Source organism: Mastigoproctus giganteus, chromosome 4, assembly GCF_048544385.1.
Source record: "Mastigoproctus giganteus isolate SK-2022 chromosome 4, ASM4854438v1, whole genome shotgun sequence".
In the NCBI taxonomy this organism is placed as follows: Eukaryota; Metazoa; Arthropoda; class Arachnida; order Uropygi; family Thelyphonidae; genus Mastigoproctus; species Mastigoproctus giganteus.
Genome location: NC_143578.1, coordinates 121,521,554 through 121,545,454, shown reverse-complemented (window position 1 = coordinate 121,545,454; position 23,901 = coordinate 121,521,554). Strand labels below are relative to the sequence as shown.

General features: G+C 37.8%; 1 long non-coding RNA gene across 1 annotated transcript in view; it reads left to right on the top strand.

Annotated features, from left to right (window-relative positions):
• Nucleotides 1-11,244: 11,244 nt before the first annotated feature.
• Nucleotides 11,245-23,901, top strand: part of LOC150087030 (uncharacterized) — a 31,991-nt gene continuing 19,334 nt past the window's right edge. The window contains exon 1 of the long non-coding RNA XR_016546861.1: nucleotides 11,245-11,338. This is a non-coding gene — a long non-coding RNA (uncharacterized LOC150087030). The remainder of the gene's footprint in view (nucleotides 11,339-23,901) is intronic.

Genomic DNA, 23,901 nt, shown 5'->3' with positions numbered 1-23,901 from the left:
GACTGTTAAATCGTCGGTTTATTCTATTGCACGAGAGGTGACCAGGGGATGCCCACAAGGATCGGTTTTTGGCCCACTAATGGAACCAAGTTTTGGAGGACTGGTTGCGTAGGGACTTTGAGCATACAGAGATGGTGGCATATGCCAATGACCTTGTGTTCCCTACTGAAGGAAATACACGGATGCAACTAGAAACCAGGTCACAGCAGGTTTTGTTTTAACTTAATAACTGGTTACATAAACTGACTGAATCAGGAACCAAAACAAGGACAATGGTCTTTAAGGATCAATTTTTGAGTAGAAGACCCCCGGTTGTTAGAATGAATGGGTCGAGCCTAAAATCGGCAAGGCAATTAAAATATCTAGTCATTATGTTTGACGGATCCTTGACTTTCAACTCACATGTTACTTATCAGAAAAGGTGAGGAAATTTATTGGGATGATTGCTCGAATCACTAGAGTTGGCTGAGGAATAAAAGGGCACTGAACTTGCTATATGAATGTATATTTATCCCCATGGTAACATGGAACACCAATTTGGTTTGGACGTGTAAGTGGAAAAGTATTTACTAGAAAGCTCAGTTCCATTCAAAGAGTAATGCTCCTTAGGATGTGCATGGCATGCAGAACTGTATTGACCCCAGCTTTGAAGATTGTGACTGGAAAATTGCCTATTGATCTCCATTTATTGTATTTGATACAAATTGTATTTGTATTTGATCTGTATTTATATGTCTGCCAGGGGCAAAGGTTGATGATCATCTTTTAAGGGCAAAAAAGGTGATATAGTTGTACACGTTGGCACTAATGATATTAAGAGTAGGAGACCAGCGGAATTACTTAACAGGTACATGTCACTGTTGAAAAAAAACAACCATGAATTTGAAAGTGTCTGCAATTCTGCCCAGCCACGATAGGAGGGAGTATATGATGAGAGCCCTGTCGATCAATTCGGCCCTGGAAGGATTGTGCAAGGCTCAAGGGGTAGACTTTTTTTTCAGCCTGGTCTGTACTTGTTAACAGGAGAGACTGCTTCTACAGGGATGGGATACACTTAAATATAAAGGGTGCAAGAATGTTTGCTGATGCTATCGAGGCAGTGTTAGGTGGGTCGGAAAACTGCTAGATTGGGGGGTTACAAGGACTAATAGATTAACAGTAGCCACTGGCAGAGGTGAAAGTGATTCTTGCGCTGCTTCTATTGGAATGAGCCGCAGCCTGGAAAATAAGTTGCAGGATATTTCAGAGACTGCTGGGAATCATTGGGGTACAAATAAACACATAGGTTGTGTTAGGGTAGCTAAGAAAAAGAACAGGTGCATGTATACTTGCGTGTACACCAATGTTAGGAGTTTAGTAAATAAATTTGATGAATTTGAGGTATTGCTCAAAACATCAAAGGCAGATATTGTGGGGATTTCAGAGACGTGGTGTCACACGGATATAAGGAATGCAGAACTGGAATTTGGGGAGTACAATGCCTACAGAAAGGATAGGAAGGGAGGAGGGGTTATGCTATTAGTGAAGAAATACATAAAATCCAAGGAAGTGAAGCCAGTCGACATTGCTGGACAGTGCAGTGTCAAGTCAGTTTGGTGTGACATAAGCATTGGGAGATCAAAATTAAGAGTAGGCGTGTGCTATAGGCCTAATGACTCTGATGAGTATAATAAGAAACTGTACGGGGAAATAGAGTGGGCCAGTAAATCAGAGAGTCTTATAATGGGGGATTTTAATTTCCCAGATGTTGACTGGATTTGTGGGATGGTCACTCACACACTAGGAAGGCTTTTGTGGATTTATTGGATGATTGTTTTCTACATCAGCATGTTCTGGAGGCAACCAGAGGGAGTAATACTCTTGATTTGATTATCAGTAGTGATTCTTCATGCATTAAGAATCTGCAGATAAATGAACCACTAGGTGGCAGTGATCACAGTGTGCTGAAGTGGGATTTACTCAAAGAGGTAACTACCATTAGGGGTAAAGGGAAGGGTTATTGCTTTCGTAAAGGCGACTACGATGGACTGAGACAGTATTTAAATTCTATACAGTGGGACCAACTGATGATGTTACCAACAGCAAATTCAAAATGGGAAGCATTCAAAGAACTTATCTTGGAAGCTACTAGGCTTTACATACCAACTAAGAAATATTGTTCAAGGTTTAGGCCTAAGTGGATGTCAGATGAACTAATGAGACATGGCAGAGAAGAAAAATGCATGGGATACATACAAATTAACACGTGACACAGAAGCCTATGATAGAGACAAGTTGATCTGCAACCAAGTTACAAAGGAAGTTAGGCAGGCAAAGGCAGATTACGAGAAATCTTTGGCAAGGGATGCAAAGAAAAACAGCAAAGAGTTCTTTACTTATGTAAACTCTAGAAGGAAGGGGATGAATCAGATTGGTCCACTTGATATCGATGGGTCAACTGTTGATGATCCTGCTCAGGTAGCGGACAAACTGAATGAATATTTTGCATCGACATTCACACATGAATTATTCAGCGAGGGGAATGCCAGAGGTGTATTCAACTGTGGCAGTAAGCTAGAGAATCTTGTAATAACTGAGAGTAAAGTGGAGGAGAAATTGTTGAAGATAAATACAAGAAAGGCACCGGGGGTGGATGGGATCTATCCAGTTATATTAAAAGAAGCAGCAAAAGAAGTAAGCAAACCCTTAGTCATAATTATGAGAGCTTCCTTGGACTCAGGGGAAGTACCCATGGACTGGAGATGTGTAAATGTGACCCCAATTCACAGAGGAGGATCAAAGGGGGACACAAGTAATTATAGACCTGTTAGTTTAACTTCTGTTCCTGGAAAATTAATGGAGGCACTGGTTAAAGAAGCACTGCAGGATCATCTAGACAAGACTTCAGTTATAGCTCAGACACAGCATGGTTTTGTTAAGGGGAAGTCTTGCCTGACCAATTTGATTGGGTACTATGATGCAGTCACAAAAGAACTGGATGCAGGGAATAACTTTGATATTATATACTTGGATCTTAGAAAGGCTTTTGATACTGTTGCACATGGAAGACTGCTGCACAAATTGGAGCAGTGTGGCATTGGAGGCAAATTGCTGCTATGAATAAAGGGGTGGTTGAGGGGGGAAAAAGACAGAAAGTGGTAATCAATGGACACTGCTCATCGTGGACTAATGTCATTAGTTGAGTCCCTCAGGGTTCAGTATTCGGTCCATTATTGTTTTCTGTATTTATAAATGATATTGATGATGGTATGTCAAGCTTAATGTCTAAGTTTGCAGACGATACGAAGGTTGGCAGGGTTGTCAAGGGCACTACTGACACTATGCTACTGCAACAGGATCTGGAAAGGTTGAGCAGATGGGCTGAGAGATGGCAAATGAAGTTTAACATTGACAAATGTAAAGTACAGTACTACATATGGGAAACAGTAACCCCAGAGCAACGTATCAACTCTGTGGTACTACACTGACAGTGGTAGAGAATGAAAGGGACCTGGGGGTGGTTGTGCAGGCAGATATGAAGTTTTCTGAACAGTGCAGACGGGCTGCAAGAGTAGCTCATGGTGTATTATCGATGATATATAGGAATTTTTCTAGCAGGGAAAAGGAGATGATTATTCCCTTCTATAAGGCAATGGTCAGACCGCACCTAGAGTACTGTATACAAGTCTGGAGGCCTCATTTCAAGAAGGATGTAGAGATGCTGGAACGAGTACAGAGAAGGGCAACAAGATTAGTGAATGGAACAAAGGGGGCTCTTACGAAGAAAGGCTTACGTTTTGCAAATTACAGTGTCTGGAGACTAGGCACCAGCGAGGTGATCTGATAGAGGTGATCTGATAGAGGTGATATAAAGCCTTGAATGGTTTGAGCATGCTCAATGCTGATGGGATTCTTCCTCTTGCTCAGAATAATCACCTGAGAGGGCATAAATTCAAATTGAGGATAGACGTGAGGAAATTTGCCTTTAGCCAGTGGGTGGTTGGTTGCTTTAATAGACTTCCATCCCTTGTCGTGGAAGTTGATAGCGTAAATAAGTTTAAGGCTCAGCTGGACAGGTATTTCGACGAACAGAGGGGTGAAGTGGAAGTGGTTATTTTTTATTTATTTGTTTTTTTTTTTTTTTTTTGGCTGATGCTGCATAAGCTTGCTTTCTTGCATCAAATGCCTCTACTAATGCTAATGCTAATGCTATTGTGCATTGGCTTTCTTCATCCGCTTCATGGCATTTCCTGTTCATTTCTGGATATAGAGGTGGACATTTTGGCAGATCCCAGGAAGGAAAGGACAAGTATCTGGGATGCTTTGGTAAAGGTCTGGGAAGAGCGTTGGAGTGTTTGTGATAAAGGGCAGATTACACAAAAAGTTTTCCCAGATTTAAGAAATGCAGCCTCGATAAAAATCAAATGGTTTGCCCCAAACCTACAAGCTATGTTCTTATTAATTGGTCATGGTTCGATTAATGCAAAGTTACATGATTTAGGAATTAATGAAAGATCTAGTTGCCATTGTGGCGAAAGAAAATAATGGGAACATATTATATACATATTATCACGCGCAAAGTCTGATTGAGGTGTTCAACGATTTGAATGGGTTGAGTCAACTCAATGCTAGAGACAGTTTTCCTCTTATTCACACTACATACGAGGGGACATAAATTCAAATTGAGGAAGGATGGTTGCAGAATAATTATGCGGAAGTTTAGGACAGATTGAATAAATTCAATGAAGAACTAGATAAAACTATTGGAAGAGATGGATAAGTGACATGCGAACATTTTTTTTTCCATGCATGATGCTGTGTAATCTTTCTTTCTTTCATCATTTGCCACTATTTTTGACATTATGTTGCAAAAGTATTCAGACACCTATAGAATTTGGTAAACAATGAACTTGATATCCATGCGTTAAAATAAAGTTATATTCGGGTTGAATCCTCATCCACCCATAGGTGTTTTGTATTCTCTGGCCGTTTATTCTCTGGTGTTTTGTATTCTTTTGCTGGAAAAAAAAATCTCGAGTTGCATGGAGAAAAACCTTGCTTACTACCCTGCGACCGACTAATTCAGCCACGTAATGAAAAAAAAAAAAAAAAAAAAAATAGCATCAGCCAAAAAAAAAAAAAAAAAAACTACCCATTTCACCCATCCATTCTTTCCAAATGCTGATCTAGGTCTGCCTTGAACTTATTTAAATTTTACACCTCCACTACGACAGATGGAAGTTCGTTTCAACTATCAACCACCTGCTTGCTAAAGGCAAATTTCTGGACATCTATTCTACAATTGTCTTTCCTCAATTTGAATTTATGTCCCCCCCCTCAACCTCTGGTGTGTAAATGCCATAAAAAGTTCCTTGTGCGTGATATCCGTGTTAGGAATACATACGAAAGCAGCTGAGTTCGTGATGGATGTAGGCAGATCAGTGGAATCTAACTCCAGGGGCTCACATCTGGTGAGTATGGGCTTGGCACACCCAGGGTCCTGAGCTGGATATCATCGTTCTTCTCTCTCTCTCTCTCAGGGTACTCAAATTTCTTTTTGGCTAGTGCAGCATAAGCCTCAGGCTTCCTTGAACCGTATGGCTAATAATAATAATAATAATAATAAAAGATGGTCCAAAGCAATGATCTTAGATTTGACTTTCAAAGAGACACATCATGGGCTGCCATATTAGTAAAGAATTTGTTCGCCATGATACACGGTTTTCCGATCTGATAGCCGTATTTAGATCTGTTGGATGTTTGGAGAATGATATTACCAGAGTGTGCTTTCCGAACAATAAGGCAGCTGTGGGGCAGTGGTCAAGTGTGAGGGTGCATAAATATGTGCACTTTGAATGACCGTGGTACAAGTCCTTACTGCAAAAAACAGTGCTGCGTCTTGTATTCTCTCTATCATGGGGAAGTCCTCTCACTGTGTGGTGGCCCCAAGTATAATCAGAATATTTAATTATTAGTATGTAACGAGAAACAAAACCACAGTATTTGGACTCGTTACAATGTGGTTACTCGGGATTTGGACTAGGACTGTTGATCGTGGAAATACGGGTACTATGCAGTACATTTACATTCTGTCTTAGGGGGTTACATAGTAGTTATAATCACTGTCCTTCTCACAATGGGTGGAAATGCCCAGTTTCAAATGTCATCAGTGACGCGAGGAACGTTTTATGGGCTTTTTCCACTTTGCTGCTGAATTAGTCGGGCTCAGGCAAGGTTAGCAAGTTTTTTTCCCCATCTGAAACTCGGGTTTTTCATATAGCAAAACAGGTAAGCTGACCAGAGAGCACACAATTTATGAGCAATGAGGTTGTTATTGGGCGGACCTAATACATTGGCATTAGTTATTTATTTATCACATGGCCTCTATAGTACACAAGAATCAAATTACATGACTCAAGAATGATAGATATAAGATTGAATAATTATCTCTTACATATACAGTGAAACTTCTCTTTAACGGACAGCCATGGGGAACGAAAATGTGTCCGTTAGAGAGAAGTGTCCGCTAACAAGAAGTCTGAGGGAAAAAAAAAAAAAAAAAAGAAAGAAAGAAAAATCGTTAAACTTTTAATGTAAAATTAAATTAAAATATATACAGATTTTGAACAATATTTTTGTAAATAATATACAATTACATACACAAGAGATAAAGAAAAATCGTTAAACGTTTAATGTAAAATTAAATTAAATTATATACAGATTTTGCACAATATTTTTGTAAATAATATACATACAATTGTGTTATGCATATTATGACTTTATCTTAAGAAAAATGCATACAGTAATCACTTATTTTCTTCTGCACCTTCTTCCGGCTGATAATTTTGTTTTCAACATTTGTTTGGAGTGAAGAAACCATCGAAAGTCCTTCAGTATCTTCTCCAGCGGCGAAAAACATTTTTAAACGATTGATTCGTATGAGCGCTTCTTCTATTTTCATCGGTGGTTCGTCGTTAATATGTTCTTCGACAGAATGACCTCCTTCCATTTCTTTATCCTCATGAGGAACTTCTTGAAAAATATCGATGATAATGTCGTTGATATTTTAGCCAGGGTCACTTGTAGCTGAAGTATCGTACATTATCAATAGATGTTGAAGTTCTTGTTCTTCTTGGTGCTCCACATTGCTGTTCACAACTTCAATTTTTGCGTTTGAGAAGCCAGACTTTACAAAACAGTTCACGACAGTTTGTTTTCTAATTGCGTTTACTGAAGAGGAAATCCATTGAATCGCATCTAGGATGCTGATTTTCTTTGCAAGGTCACTCGCACATTTTACATCGTTCGTGTTTGCAATGAGATGTCTTAAAACACGTTTTCTGTAGTGAAGTTTAAAATTTTTTATTATCCCTTGATCCAAGGGCTGACACTCTGCAGATGTGTTTGGTGGCAGAAAAACGATTTGAATGTTGGACAATTCAATGTGCGGGTGAGATGCAGCATTATCCATGAGAAGAATAATTTTTCTGTTTTGACGAATCATATTTTGGTTAAAGTGACTTATCTATTCACTCATGATATCTCGTGTCATCCACGCTTTTTTATTAGACTTCCAGTCAACATCCAAAAGATTCAACTTTATGCCCTTGAAACAACGAGGATTTTGTGGGTTTCCCATAACAAGTGGTTGTTCAAAGTCTCCCAGCATATTTGTACACAATTGTACAGTCAAGCGTTCCTTAGAAATTTTTCCGCCCTGGCACTTTTCGTTTTTTAGACTCATTGTTTTTTCAGGAAGAGCTTTAAAAAAACAACCCTGTTTCGTCACAGTTGTAAATATCCTTAGCTTCAAAATCACGACATAAATCTTCCAATTTGATGGTCCACTCTGTTACAACCCCAGTATCAACAGATCCACCTTCACCACTTACGGTTTTCCAAGAAATTTTATGCCGAGTTTTGAACTTGTCTAGCCATCCCACAGAAGCTTTGAACTCATTTACTCCCATAGATTTCGCAACCTCCAAAGCCTTTGCCCTAATAATAAGCCCATTAATGGGAATTTTTTTAGCACGTTCGCGACAAAACCACTCATACGTAACATTGTCAATTTGAAGTCCAACAGTTTTCGGAAATGGTTTTTGAACCTGATCATTTCCGTGTTGCCAAAATTGTTTGAGCAGTTCATTTTTTTTCTTTAGGATGTCGCTTACCTGCGTCTTCCCGATTTTGAATTTTGCAGCGAGATTGCGAACACTATTTTTTTGCCGATCATACGCATTAATGAGTTGGACTTTATCTTTTAAAGTTAAATGTTTACGAGAAGACATTGTGCACTTCACACGACACTGAAAAAAACTGAAAACTGAAAAGACGAAAGGCCGACAAAATCCCCCCCCCCCCCATCTGCACACACTGAATTCATCAGAAGTTTTACGCGTGCCTTAAAATTCTTGAAAAAGGGTTTAGAACAGCGACGTAAACCTTGATAAAATTCAGAGAATCGGAAATAGAAAATAAGCACACGATTGAGGCAATACATAGAAGAAAAGTTCCTAGAAAAGGACCGTGAGCTCTCCCGCAGTCCGTTGTGGGGAGATCAAATTAAGTGCTAATCTAAACGAAACAGTGCAGATTGCCTGTCCGCGTCCGTTACAGAGAATGTCCGCTAGACAGAAGCTGCAAACACGTTAAAACCAATGGAGGTGAGTTGGGGAATTTGAAAATGTCCGTTGTAGAGAGATGTCCGTTAACGAGAGGTGTCCGTTAGGAGAAGTTTCACTGTACCCATATATGTATTATGACTGTAAATTTTTTTAAACCTTTATTTTAATTCACGTCAGTGAAAAGTACGACTGAAAATATGATAATAACTGGTGTTGTTTAATTTTATTATTTTAATAATTATTATGACATGCAAATACATCATTTCTGCACGCAGCTAATTACTAAGTAACTAGAAATCGGCACCATTTAAAATTTAAGTGATGTTAACATAGATATTATTAATATGATTATAAGAATTGGCATTATTTAAAATTTAAATTCAGCCAATTCCTAGTTACTCAGTAGTTAGCTGCGTGCAGAAATGATGATTTGAACTAATTTGCATGTCACAACAATCATTAAAATAAAATTAAATAACACCAATAATTATCATATTTAAATTTTAAATGATGCCAATTCCTAATTACTTATTATTATCTACATGGTGCAAATAAGCCTGAGGCTTATGTTTCAAAAAAAAAAAAAAAAAAAATCCCCAAGTTATCGTGAGAGAGAGAGAGAGAGAGAGTGAAAAGTAGAAAGTAATCACCAAGAAAGAAAAGCTCAGGACTCTAGGTGTGCCAAGTCCATACTTATCAGATGTGAGCCCCTGGGGTTGATTTAGTAGTTGGCTGCGTGCAGAAATGATGCATTTGCTCTAATTTGCATGTCACTTAACTATTTCGTAACATGAGGCTTATAGCCCTGAAGTGCTCTAGAATTGTTATGATTGTATGCAACAGTGTTAATAAACAGTTTAAACTGTACGTTTCTTTTTTTTAGTTTCAATTGTCCCGCTTTAACATATAAAATATCTGGTCACTTTACTTATCTAGACAACTAATGTAAACGCGTACAATATAATCAAGATTATGTACTAGTAATATCTTGTTTAATTGAAAGCAGCGACAAGCCTATTAGTAGTGACTAATGGAAGACCTGTTTTTTTTTTTTTTTTTTTACTTCAATTTTGAGAAACTTCTTTCAGCTGTTGCTTCAGTCACAGGCACAATTAAAAAAACAATTCTTGGCAATGGTGACAAATATCTTGCAAATAATTTTTATAGATAAAATTTAATGGTCAAACTTGTAAAATCGGGAAACATATGTTTTTAATCATCATAAGTCCCTCAATATTATTATTATTAGCCATATAGTGCAAGGAAGCCTGAGGCTTAAGCCACACCGGGCGTCTTTGGCTGTCTCCCCATTTGCAATTTTCATTAATTAGTAAGTAGGGGCCCAAACATGTTATTTATCTGCTGGCCCGAAAAAGGGTAGCTACGCTACTGAGTAGAAGGGAATCACCAAGAAAGAGAAGAATGATGATATCCAGCTGAGGACCCTGGTTATGCCAAGCCCATACTCACTAGATGTGAGCCCGTGGGGTTGTATAATCGATAATCATCAATATTATAGTTCATGCCAACTGCGTCTGCAATGGACCAGAGAACACCGGAATGTGGTTCTAGTTTGTCACATGTATACACACTTGTTATTTTAAGAATAAAATATTTTATCATTCTGTTTCGTAAACTTTTCCATTTCGACAAACGTGTTTCCAACTAAACTTTAAAGTTGAGTTCTGAATTTGATTAGAAATGAAACCAAAAGCAGCATCTGCGACTGACCTTTGATTTTTAGTTGAATTTGAAGAGTAGTCATAAAACCAAAGTGAATGTGGTATTTTAATTGATTTATAGCCCGGGTAATTTGAATTCACCCACAACTGAAATACCACAGGCTGAGTTTACTTTTCACTAACCACGCAAAGATGTATACAGAATTACACTACACTGGTGTTATTTTGGAAAAAAATGTTTTAATGAATAGTTTCCACTGGTAAAACTAGATTGCCACTTCCATCTAAAACGCTGCATTTTTACGCTATCACTAGCTGGCGGATGTGCCTTGTTTGTGTTTAGGATTTTAGGCGTATCAGCAATTTAGGCCATATTGAACCGTATATGTCTGTAAATTGCACGTTCTCTGCGGGTCGATTTGCTGGATGAAAAACGAGATTTTCCAGTTGGAAAACCCTTGCTACCATCGCCTGAAACCGACTAACTCAGTCATGTTGTGAAAAAGACCCATAAGGATTCCTTTCCTCGTTGATGGGATTTCGAATTCAGGTCTTTTTCCCCCCGGTGTGGGGAAGGATTATTATACGAAAACTGTGCAATCCACGAGGGCTGGAACGTGCCGTAGTTTCTATATTAACTTAATTGATTTATAGCCCGGGAGGCTATAAATTAAATAAAAATCTGTTTATTTTTGGTGAAGTTAGTTCACAAAAATTCCAGTGAGAAACTGCTTGCTCCCTAATAATTTTATCGTAGAAGAGTTTTAAGATTTAGGTCACACATGCAGTTGCGACCTAAAATCGTTGTCGACTTCAATATAGTAAGAAAACAATAAACTTCTCATTTACGCCATAACTTTTGTGTACGAATATGTATGTGACTTCTTACTGTAAAAAATATCCCCCCCTTTTTTTTTGCAGTAAAACATACTATTAATAGAATGTCGGTTATATAAGAAACGAATGGAGAATGTCGAGCATTATCTAGTTTGTTACGGTTAGAACTAGCTTTCTAGTGCAATCATAAATCGTACCTTAATGTGTATATCGGTACGTAGCATGAGTTGTGTATAAATTTTGCTTTATATTTCTGATAAGTTTGATACTGACTTTTATTTTAATAAAATAAAAAAAAAATCATAAATTGATTTGAATTAGAAATTGCTATCTTATGTTGCGAACTAAATCGTAGGTGTGTAATCCCTAAGTTATACTCAGGACTTTCCTCACTAATCGGAAACAGGAGTAATTCAGAGGTTATGTGTAAGGCTTCGACAACTCATGTGTGGTCGTGGAAGACCAACGTAGTCGAATGCACTACTCTGTGCATTGTTCAGAGTAGTAATGCATACTACTCTGCTACTACACTACTCTGGTCAAGTTCCACAGTGCAGTATATGCACACGCACACAGTAGTAACATACAGAGTGTCCACTCCCATAGGCGTTAATGTTAATTGCGGTTACACGTTAAAACGCATAGAAAGTGGAGCCACCAGTTTCGGACCTACGAAACAGGCCGGAACATTGCAAAGAGTTCGTGGAGACTATGGAAAATATATCGATTCACCGATTATAGTATGAAATATTCATAATTAATTATTGTCCCAATACAAAAAAATACACTATAAAAGACGAAAGGAAAATGAAATATAAACATAAGTAAAGATATCGGCAAACTTAAATTAACGGTTATTATAACCGTGTGGTAACGAAATTTTATTCCTCAGTTCAAACCCGTTTTTTTTCCCCTACCTTTTTCTTTTCTCCCTTCTCATATTTTAAATTCATTTCCCAAATATACATATGGTAATTTACTTATGTTTTCACATATTTAATTTTAATCCTTTTTTATTTTTGGCATGGCATCCTATGAAGTGAAACACTGCACCATTTGCTGCTAACCATAGCCACTAATAAATTTTATTTTTTTTGTATACTACACAAAAATACGAAGAATCTGGAATCAATGAAAAATTTGGAAGACAATTATCTCTGACAAAATTTTGAATGTTTTATCGCTGAATTATTAGTTATTTTCTTTAACAAAAGTAGTTTAGCATTCTTTCATTTAGATCACTATTTATTTGAGTTAACTTTACAACAAAAAAAGGCCAAACATTACTTTATAATTCAAATTATTTATGAAGTTTCTCATTACATATGAAAGATATTTGAATTATATATACTCTTCTGTAAATTGAAATAGTAATATCACATGAACTGTCCTGTAATATATAAAAAAAGGCATGTTTATTAACCCCATGGGGCTCACATCTGGTGAGTATGGGCTTGGCACACCCAGGGTCTTGAGCTGAATATCATCATTCTTCTCTTTCTTGGCGATTCTCTTTCTTTCTTTCTTAGTGTAACTCGGGAATTTTTTTTTTTTTTGGCTTGTGCAGAATAAGCCTCAGGCTTCCTTGTACCATATAGCTAATAATAATTTTATGACTTATTATAATAATAATAAGTCATAAAATTAAAAGCAAGACTAAAGACTTGTATGCCCAGTACAAGCAGCAAAAATAAATTTATAATAATAAAGCACCGTGTTCCAGTCTTTAATACAATCATTGATTTCATAAACTGTAAAGATGCTATGACATGCTGCTACTGAGAGATAAGCTTTGCTTCCTTTGCAAATACAAATCTCAGTATCTTACTTACAACTCCAGCATAATTTTCAGATAATTTTGATACTGGAGTTGTAAGAAACATACTGATACAAATAAAGACTTTGAAACATGATAAAGACTTTCTTGTGGATAGTTCACTAGACTTAACCCCAGGGGCTCACATCTGGTAAGTATGGGCTTGGCACACCCATGGTCGTGAGCTGGATATCATCATCATTCTCATTCTTGGTGATTCCCTTCTACTTCTGATTCTTGTTCTCTCTCTCTCAGGGTAATTCAGGAATTTTTTTTTTTTTTTTTTTTTTTGGCTGGTGCAGCATAAGCCTTAGGCTTCCTTGCACCATATGCTAATAATAATAAAACAAATGGGAGCTGTAATCTTCAAGAAATATCAGAACCTTTTTTTTTTTTTTTTTTTAAACTATGATGCCAATTCTGAACCTTTTTTTTTTTCTTTTTATAAAAAGGAAACAGGTATTTTTTATATTTACAATGTTCTTCAGGTCTCTGGCTTTCAGAGACATTCTGAAGATTACTTTGGAATGTCTCTGAAAGCTAGAAGAAGACAGTTCAGTGATTTGGAGTTCACGAGACAATAGAATTCCATCCAAATTATTCAGTTGTACAGTATCTTATTTGTGGATTTGTTATGTTTTATGTAGTTCAGAATGGTCATTTAATCAATTATTTATCAGTTGATATTGCTTTGATACAACTGATCTCTAATAAAAAATCAGGACACAATTTTTCCCTCTAGCTTTAACAGCACAAGTTTAACATTTCCCAGTTACATGTGTTTAACATATTTGAATTTTTTGAAAGGATTTTGATGCTTGACTAGACCGGTAAGCCAAGTTCACATTTTCCACTTTTTGTTTTAACATAATTTTAAAAAAGACTAAATAAGCACTTTTTGCATATTATCTTTGTGCTTGTAGTTCCCAATCCACTGAAAGTCAATAAAACAGGTTTATCATAAAGTTTTTTCACAAAGTTTTCTTTATGAAATACCAAATCAACTTCAGAAAATATGATATTTGATACACATATCATTGTATTCAACAATTCCTTTGATGGCCATTTCAGTCCATACCCACTCACAATAAAATTTTTAAAATACAACAACAATTTGTCAATATCAAGATCTTTTGGGCCTAATAGTAAATCTTTATATGTTTCACAATTGTTGCTCTTTCAAATATTTCTGGCTAGGTAACCTGAGACCTATGCCAATGCATTTTCATCATAAATATCCATATCGTCACTGTACCTGTTCGATTCTGACTCTTTCACTTTGTCAGCTTGACCTACTGGATCATTATCATCCTCGTGAAAGTGATCCAAGCAAAGTATCAGGAGTATCGTTCGAGAAGTCAAGAAGAAGAACAGCAGCAGCATCATATCTTCACAATTAGATAATGCACTTTTTTTATTTGTATGCACAGTTTGTCTTTTTTCTGCATAGCTGTTATTTGCTTCCTTAAACAGGCAGAATCCAGGTGTATTAGCAGCATTCAATTTTGAATGCTTCAGGGGTTTTCTGCTTGGTAAATTCAGCTTCCTTCTGAATATTAGTACTTGGGCTATGAAGATAAATATTAAGACCAAAAGCCTTGTCTGTGGTTGTCCACCTTCTGTCTTTCAAACTACATGCAGATGACCAAATTTGGGATAAAAGGAATGCATATTGTGCTGCAGTAAGGCTATCCTTAACCCTGTTGAGCAATAAATTTTATTCTGCTGAAATTCCAGAACTTTCTTTTTAAGCCTGGATGAAACTGATCTCAATGTTAAGGTTTTTGGGATTTTGCATGTTGACTCTGCACTTAACCCAGGTACTTCACGCAAAGACACTGAGCACAGTTGTTTCTGTGTCGGACATGAAAAACATGGACTGAACCATCTCGCAATCAGTTGAAGGAGAAACAGTATTTGGCCAAGAAATTTTGATAAAGTTTTCCTTTTCAGTGCTTGTAAAACACCAATCATAAAAAGGAGATCCACACAGTCTAGCATTATTATATTATTATTATTATTATTATTTTCCTTTTCAGTGCTTGTAAAACACCAATCATAAAAAGGAGATCCACACAGTCTAGCATTATTATATTATTATTATTATTATCCATATGATGCAAGGAAGCCTGAGGCTTATGCTGCACCAGGAAAAAAAAAAAAAGTTCCCGAGTAACCCTGAGAGAGAGAGAGAGAGAGAGAGTCAAAAGTAGAAGGGAATCACCAAGAAAGAGAAGAATGATGATATCCAGCTCAGGACCCTGGGTGTGCCCAACCCATACTCACCAGATGTGAGCCCCCGGAGTTAATAATAATGATGCATAATTATCTTGATGTCAAATACTATCGTACTTACCTCTGTGATACTTACCAACTGCTTTCAGCCAGTCAGTAACCCACAAAAAAAAAAAATGTCAAAACCAGGGATGATAATTAAAAAAAATAGATTAATATGAGAAGGAATAGCATATTTAGAGAACTGCACATTTTAGCAGGGAAGAGTAAACTTCTCAACCCAATCAACTATATAGTGTAATACACAGCACTGTATTAGGAATCTGTTAGCTTAGTATAGTATTATCTATTAATCAATAAAATTTATTAATCTTATTAAATTTCATTGTTAATTAAACTGTATTTAAACGTAAATCATGACTCAGACTAGAGCTGAGAAGCAAATATCACAGAGTAGCAGGAATGCTGTGGCTCAGGGAAGAAACAAAGGGGCGATTCTTCAACACATCACACTCTCAAAAGATATGCGAAATGTGAAATTTTTGCAGCCATTTCAGGAAGAGGACATGATCTAGCCAACAAATAACATCACTGAAAGATTAGTCTGCTATTTATTTAGAACAATTTTAAATAAACGGCAGACTAGATTAACTTTTGGATGCCATTTGTCTGAAAGTAGTATGCTATGAGTTTGCTTTATTGTGAGTGTTATTATTATTAGCCATATGGCGCAAGGAAGCCTGAGTTTTATGCTGTACCAACCAAAAAAAAAAAAATCCCGAGTTACCCTGAGAGAGAGAGAGAGAAGTAGAAAGGAATCGCAAAGAAGAGAAGAATGATGATATCCAGCTCAGGACACCCTGGGTTTGCCAAGCCCATACTCACCAGATGTGAGCCCCAAGGCTACTGCAATATTTGCTGTAGTTTGAAATCTACTTGCTGAAACAATATACATGGCCAAAATAGTCAGAGTTTTTGTTTATATACACAACTGAAGTTATGTTAAGAATGCTTTGTGCTGAAAATGCATATTTTAAATATTATTTGCATTCATTTCTTTTAGATTATTTATTAAAAACATCTTAATAAAGATTTATTAGGGTATAATATAATTTTTAAATAAATGGCACATTAAAATTATTATTTATGTTTTCATAAATAATTCACAACAGAAGCCTATCTTTCCAAAAAAAAAAAAAAAAAAAAACTTTGTTATTGATCTTGCCATATTTTCATACAAAATTTCATTTTCATAATTTCTAATCCATTGCTAATCAACAGATTATGCATTTCATAATGTAATCCATTGCTGTATATCTTCTTGCTGTAAATGAATTATTCTTCAGAAATCAGTTAATAAACTATGTTCTTATCTTTTTGTAGTTCAGGACTTTCATTAGCATTATCAACCTCAGGCCAAATTTTATTCAAGAGTTAGTAAATACCAAATTCAAAATTTAGTTCCATGCTAATGCTAAACAATAAACATATCTTTGATGTTGATAACAGCAACATCAAATTTTGAGGTAGGACCAAGGATGTTACATTTGATAGTAAAAATATGGCCTTATATACTCTTCTTTAAGTTACTCACAATTGGGATATGAAAGAGTATTATTCAGAAAGAGTGTGGCTTTTTCAGTGTTTTTTAATTTCTTTACAGAAATGTACAAATTCATGGGGAACCATTCTTTGAATATTGCAGAGTGGATCTGTGCCAATTTTTGTGAGTGGAAATATATATATTTTTAAAAGCTCTAGGATTATTTGATTTATCAACAATTTTTGAGTTCCACTTGCATTGCCATAGGTGGTCACCATGATTCTCTCTTTGAATTTCTCATATCCTTTGTTGTTGCAGCTTCTGCTTTTTTTGTCATTACTTTTGTGGGCAGTCTTATAAGGTAGGCTGTTTTATCCATATAGTTGAGTGGGAGACAACAGAGAGTGGTAATCAATGGACACTGCTCTTCGTGGACTAATGTTATTAGTGGAGTTCCCTAGGGTTCGGTGCTGGGCCCATTGTTGTTTTGTGTATTCATCAGTGATAGTGATGAGGGTATATCAGGCCCAGTGTCCAAGTTTGTAGATGATACAAAGGTTGGCAGGATTGTTAATGACAGTAAAGACAGTATACTACTGCAATATCTAGATAAGTTGGGAAAATGGGCTGAGAAATGGCAACTGAAGTTTAACATTGACAAATGGAAGCCTATGGTAGATATAAGCTGGTCTGTAACCAAGTCACAAAGGAGATTAGGCAGGCAAAGGCAGATTATGAGAAATCCTTGGCAAAGGATGCAAAGAAAAACAGAAAAGAGTTCTTTATCTATGTAAACTCTAGAAGGAAAGGGATGAATCAGATTGGTCCACCGGATATTGAAAGTTCAACAGTTCAGGATCCTGCTCAGGTGACTAACAAACTAAACAAGTATTTTGCATCTACATTCACGCATGAGGAGTTATTCAGGAAGGGGAATGCCAGAGGTGAAGTAAACTCTGGCAGTGAGCTAGATGATTTTGTAATAACTGAGAGGAAAGTGGAGGAGAAATTGTTGAGGATAAACATAAAAAAGGCACCCGGGGTGGAGGGGATCTATCCAGTTAAATTAAAGGAGGCAGCAAAGGAAGTAAGCAAACCCTTAGCCCTAATTATGAGAGCTTCTTTGGACTCAGGGTTCATAAACTACAGATGTGGAAATATAACCCCAATTCACAAAGGAGGATGAAAGGCTGACACTAGTAATTATAGACCTGTGAGTTTAACTTCTGTTCCAGAAAAATTAATGGAGGCACTAGAGAAGCATTGCAGGATCATCTAGACAAGCCTTCAGTTATAGCTCGGACACAGCATGGTTTTGTTAAGGGGAAGTGTTTTGGCTAAAGGCAATTTTCCACACATCTATCCTACATCTGTCTTTCCTCAATTTGAATTTATGCCCTGAAGTCTTGCCTGAACAATTTGATTGGATACTATGATGCAGTCACAAAAGAACTGGATGCAGGGAATAACTTTGATATTATATGTTTGGATCTTAGAAAGGCTTTTGATACTGTTGCACATGGAAAACTGCTGCACAAATTGGAGCAGTGTGGCATTGGAGGCAAATTACTGCTATGGATAAAGAAAGGGATGGTTGAGGGGGAGAAGACAGAGAGTGGTAATCAATGGACACTGCTCATCGTGGACTAATGTTATTAGTGGAGCCCCTCAGGGTTCAGTGTTGGGTCTATTGTTGTTTTCTGTATTTATAAATGATATTGATGATGGTATATCAAGCTTAATGTACAAGTTTGCAGACGATACAAATGTTGGCAGGGTTGTTAAGGACACTACTGATGCTATGCTGCTGCAACAGGATCTGGAAAGGTTGAGCAGATGGGCTGAGAGGTGGCAAATGAAATTTAACATTGACAAAGGTAAAGTACTACATATGGGAAACAGTAACCCCAGAGCAACATATCAATTCTGTGGTACTACACTGACAGTGGTAGAGAATGAAAAGGACCTGGGTATAATTGTGCAGGCAGATATGAAGTTTTCTGAGCAGTGCAGACGGGCTGCCAGAGTAGCTCATGGTGTCTTGTCAATGATATACAGGAATTTTTCTAGCAGGGATAAGGAGGTGATTATTCCCTTGTATAAGGCAATGGTCAGCCCACACCTTGAGTACTGTATACAGGTCTGGAGGCCTCATTTCAAGAAGGATGTAGAGCTGATGGAATGAGTACAGAGAAGGGCAACAGAATTAGTGAATGGAACAAAGGGTTGCTCTTACAAAGAAAGGCTTAAGTTTTGCAAATTACAGTGTCTGGAGACTAGGCACTGGCGAGGTGATCTGATATAGGTGTATAAAGCCTTGAATGGTTTGAGTATGCTCAATGCTGATGGGATTCTTCCTCTTGGTCAGAATAATCACCTGAGAGGGCATAAATTCAAATTGAGGAAAGACAGATGTAGGATAGATGTGTGGAAAATTGCCTTTAGCCAGCGGGTAGTTGGTTGGTGGAACAGACCTCCATCCCTTGTTGTGGAAGTTGATAGCCTAAATAAATTTAAGGCTCAGCTGGACAGGTATTTCGAACAAACGGAGGGGTGAAATGGGAGTGTTTTTTTTTTTTTTTTTTTTGGCTGATGCTGCATAAGCTTGCTTTCTTGCATCATATGCCTCTACTAATGCTAATGCAAAGTACTGCATATGAGTAACAATAACTCAAGAGAAATGTACCAACTGTGTGGTACTACACTCAGGGAAGTGCAGTGCAGAGTGAAAAATACCTGTGGTTGGGAGTAATTGTGCAGTCAGATGTGAAGTTTGCTGAGCAGTGCAGACAGGCTTCCAGAGCAGGTCATGGAGTTTTGTCAATGATATACAGGAATTTTGTTAGCAGGGACAAGGAGGTGATTATCCCGTTGACAAGGCAGTGGTCAGGCCACACCTTGAATACTGTGTACAGATCTGGAGGCCTCATTTTAGGAAGGATGTAGAGTTGCTAGAATGAGTACAAGGAAGAGCAACAAGATTAGTGATGGGGAACAAAGGGGTGCTCTTACCAAGATAGGCTTAAGGTCTGCAAATTGCAGCACCTGGAGAGTAGGCACCTGCAAGGTGATCTAATTGAGGTGTACAAGGCCTTGATGGGTTGAGCAAGCTGAATGCTGATGGGATTCTTCCTCTTGTTCAGATTAAGAACCTGAGAAGGCATAAATTCAAACTGAGGAAAGACAGTTGTAGAATAGATGTGCGGAAGTTTGCCTTTAGTCAGAAGGTAGTTGATTGCTGGAAGGAACAGACTTCCATCTCTTGTTGTGAAAGTAAATTTAAATTTAAGGCTGAGCTGGACAAGCATTTGGAGTGAATTGATGAGTGAAATGGAAGGAGTTTTGACTGATGCTGCATAATCTTGCTTTCTTGCATTGTATGCTAATGCTAATATTGTAGAGTTATTCTCCAATCAGTTTTTCTCTTTTCTCTGTTGATAAATGACCTTAAATCTTCAGTAAATTATTGAAATGCAAGCTGATCAATAGATAATCTCTCCCTGCTAACTTGATACATGAATACTACATTTTTTCTAATGTCTGAGCCATCTGTCACTTGCCATAAGATTTTCTGCACCATCATCCTTATGAAGTAGGACCAAGGCCTTTTTTTTTATGCTGGTGATATGTGCTGTCTTTCTTGTATAAACCACAACTATAATGCATTGTCTAATATCTCTAATTTTGGTTCCTTTAAAATGGAGTGAGAACTTAACTACTCTTGTGAAACAAATGGAGTTTGTTTCACAATTTAAGTTAATTTATGTAATATTTAATTAAATTAAATACTTGTAATTATAGTAGCAAAAAATTTTGTTATTGTAGTTACAAACACAATTTGGAACAAACAACAACTGACCTCTCAGGAAACATACAACCCAACAGGCAGGTGTGGTATACTACACTGGCCTATATAACTGCAAGCATATTGGACTATGACCATGGTAGTATGCTTGAAGTTGGCCAGTAAGTCAGTTAAGTGGCTTCAACTACAATTTATGAAGACAAGTATTTGAAATAACTGAAGTACTATTATGAATCTAAATGATATGTTAAATTTTAAAGGATGCCAAGCTAAAAAAAAAATAATAAAGAATATTAAGAAAGCCAAAACAGCTCAGCTGGGAGAGTTGTTAGACTGAATATTAAGAAGAAATAAGAGAGTCAAAAATTAATAGATGGCAAAAAATTAAAATTTTATACCATGTACAATAGAATAATAAAGAAACAAAATAGATAAGACAAATGCAAAAGATTATAAATACCAGTAATGATTACTAAAATAAAATATTTTATCCAAACACACAAACTCAGTAATCACTGAATTATGACCAGCCCATCAGTAATGGACAGTGCCACATAGCTCGCAGTTTAAAAAGCTGAACAGCTTCCTGTGCTAGAGCAGTGGTAATTTGCATCTGGTCATGTAAGTCAAAGTGATAAAGTAGCAGTTATGGAACATAGTAAACATATCGTGGAGTTTCAAAATGGCATGATTGTGGGAGCTCTTGTGTTGAGTGCTTCCATATCAGAAATGGCATGTCTTGTTGGTTGCTCACGGCTCACTGTAGTTAAGGTGTACAAAGAATGGGTCACACCACCTCCTGCTGACAGAACTGTAAAGGATTATGCAAGGTGCAGTGCATTGTACAGACTCAGCAGTAGGTTATGGTGCAACAGGTAACATCCCAGTACATATGGAGAATGCAAGAACAATATCCCAAATGATGATGCATTGCACACTCAGACATGTGGGGTTACACAGCAGATGACCGAAGAGACACCCTTTCCTTACTGCTGATCACTGTCATCAGCAAATGCTGTGGTGTCAACAACACATGGGTTGGACACTGGAAGACTGGAAATGAGTCCAAATACCTGGTGCAACATGCTGAAAAATGCCTTAGTGTGTGGTGCAAGCAACACCAGTCCATGAATTCATCATGCATGGTGCTCACTATTCAGGCAGATGGCAGTGGTTGCTTGATATGGGGCATGTTTGCTGGCAAGAACTAGGACCCCTGATGTGTATAGACCAACATTTCACTGGTAAGGACTACCGACAGCTCTTACGAGACCATGTGCACCCTGCCGCATTGTATTTGTTCCCAGACAGAAACTGGATCTTCCAAGATGATAGTGTGGCTTGTCATTGGGCATGCATGAGTGGTTCAAGGAACACAGTGAAGATATCATCCATCTTCATTGGTCTCCAAATTCACCTGACCTTAATTCAATTGAACACCTGTGGAATGTTTTGGAATGAGGAGTGAAGCATATGGACACACAACTATCATTTATTCTGACACTGTGGAAAGGCTTACAGGCAGCATGACTGTAGATCCCATGGATACCTTCAGACATCTAGTGGAGCAAATGCCTAGGCAAATAGTGGTTGTTATCACAGATAATAGCCTCTCTCTCTCTCTCTCTCTATATATATATATATATATATATGTGCGTGTGTATACACACAAATACACACATATATATACAGGGTGTCTCAAAAATATTGGTAAAAATGTTTAGGGGAAGTAGGTAACATCTAAAGGAATGTGAATTGCATAGGAATCCATAACCGGAAACGTCATGGGAAAGTATTAGCAGAGGCACAAGAAGCAGAAATGACACAAGACAGTAATTAGTGGCAAACATTTATTTGACATAATATTACCAATGGAGTACGAGATAGATGCATTTCATGATGTTACAACAGATGCTTGAATGTTCCACCATGAGACGCGATGCATGGGTGACACTGACGCAGCATGGATTGGCTGACACGGTCAAATACACCTGGAGTTTCTTTGACAGTAGCAGCAGCACAGACGAGTCTCGCCACGAGATCCATTTCTGTCTCCACAGGCGATTCATACACAATATATTTGAGGGCCCCCACAGAAAGAAATCAAGGCTCGATAAATCAGGTGAGCGTGGGGGCCAGGCAACGGGTCCACCATGGCCAATCCATCGACACCCAAAACACCTGTTCAAATGGTCACAAATACACCTTCCATAATGGGCAGGCACCCTGTCGTTGTTGAAACCAAATGTTGCATCTCACATTTGCTGGAACATTGTCAAGTAACACTGGTAGGACTTGTTCAAGAAAGATCCGATATTTAGCAGAGTTCATGCGGGATGGTAACAGGTATGGGCCGACTAAGCAGTCACCGACCATACCTGCCCACACATTTATTGCAAAGTGATGTTGTGCCGCATGGGGACGCACACCGTGTGGGTTGTCGTGAGCCCACACATGAGCATTGTGCTGATTGAATAAGCCTCATCCGTGAACAAAACATAGGCTGGAAAATTCAAGTCTTGAACACTTTCTTGGAGAAATTACTGCGCAAAAGCCACATGTGCAGGATGATCTTGGGGTAGCAGTAACTGAACCCTTTGGAGATGAAAGGGGTGTAAGGAATCGTCGTGGCAGACATGCTGTACACTGCAACGAGACACTACTGAGGCAATGGCACAAGTGCTGGTAGTAGGATTATTCTGGACGGCATTCAACACACTTTCTTTCGTGGTGGGAGTTCGTGTCGAACATGGTCTGCCTGCACTACTCCTGTTACCTATAAATAACCCATAATTGCACAAATTTTGATGCGCGCACACACACAAACAAACGGTGGTCCAGTACATGTCTGTCCGGGAAGCATTCTCCATAAATTCGTTGAGTGGCTCGTCCATTGCCCTCTGCTAATCCATACACTAGGTGCATGTCTGCCAGCTCACAGTTTGTATATCGATGCATGCTCTTCGTGCGGCGAGTACTGCTTGAATGAGTAACTGATGAACAGTGCCGTCTACCGACTTACGGTGACGTTTCCGGTTATGGGTTCCTATGCGATTCACATTCCTTTATTATTATTATTTATTATTATTATTAGCCGTACGGTGCAAGGAAGCCTGAGGCTTATGCTGCACCAGCCAAAAAAAAAAATTTCTGAATTACCCGAGAGAGAGAGAGAGAGAGAGAGAGAGAGAGAGAGAGTAGAAGGGAATCACCAAGAAAGAGAAGAATGATGATATCCAGCTCAGGACCCTGGGTGTGCCAAGCCCATACTCACCAGATGTGAGCCCCTGAGGCTTTAGATGTCACCTATCTTCCCTAAACATTTGTACCAATATTTTTGAGACACCCTGTATATATATATAGAGAGAGAGAGAGTT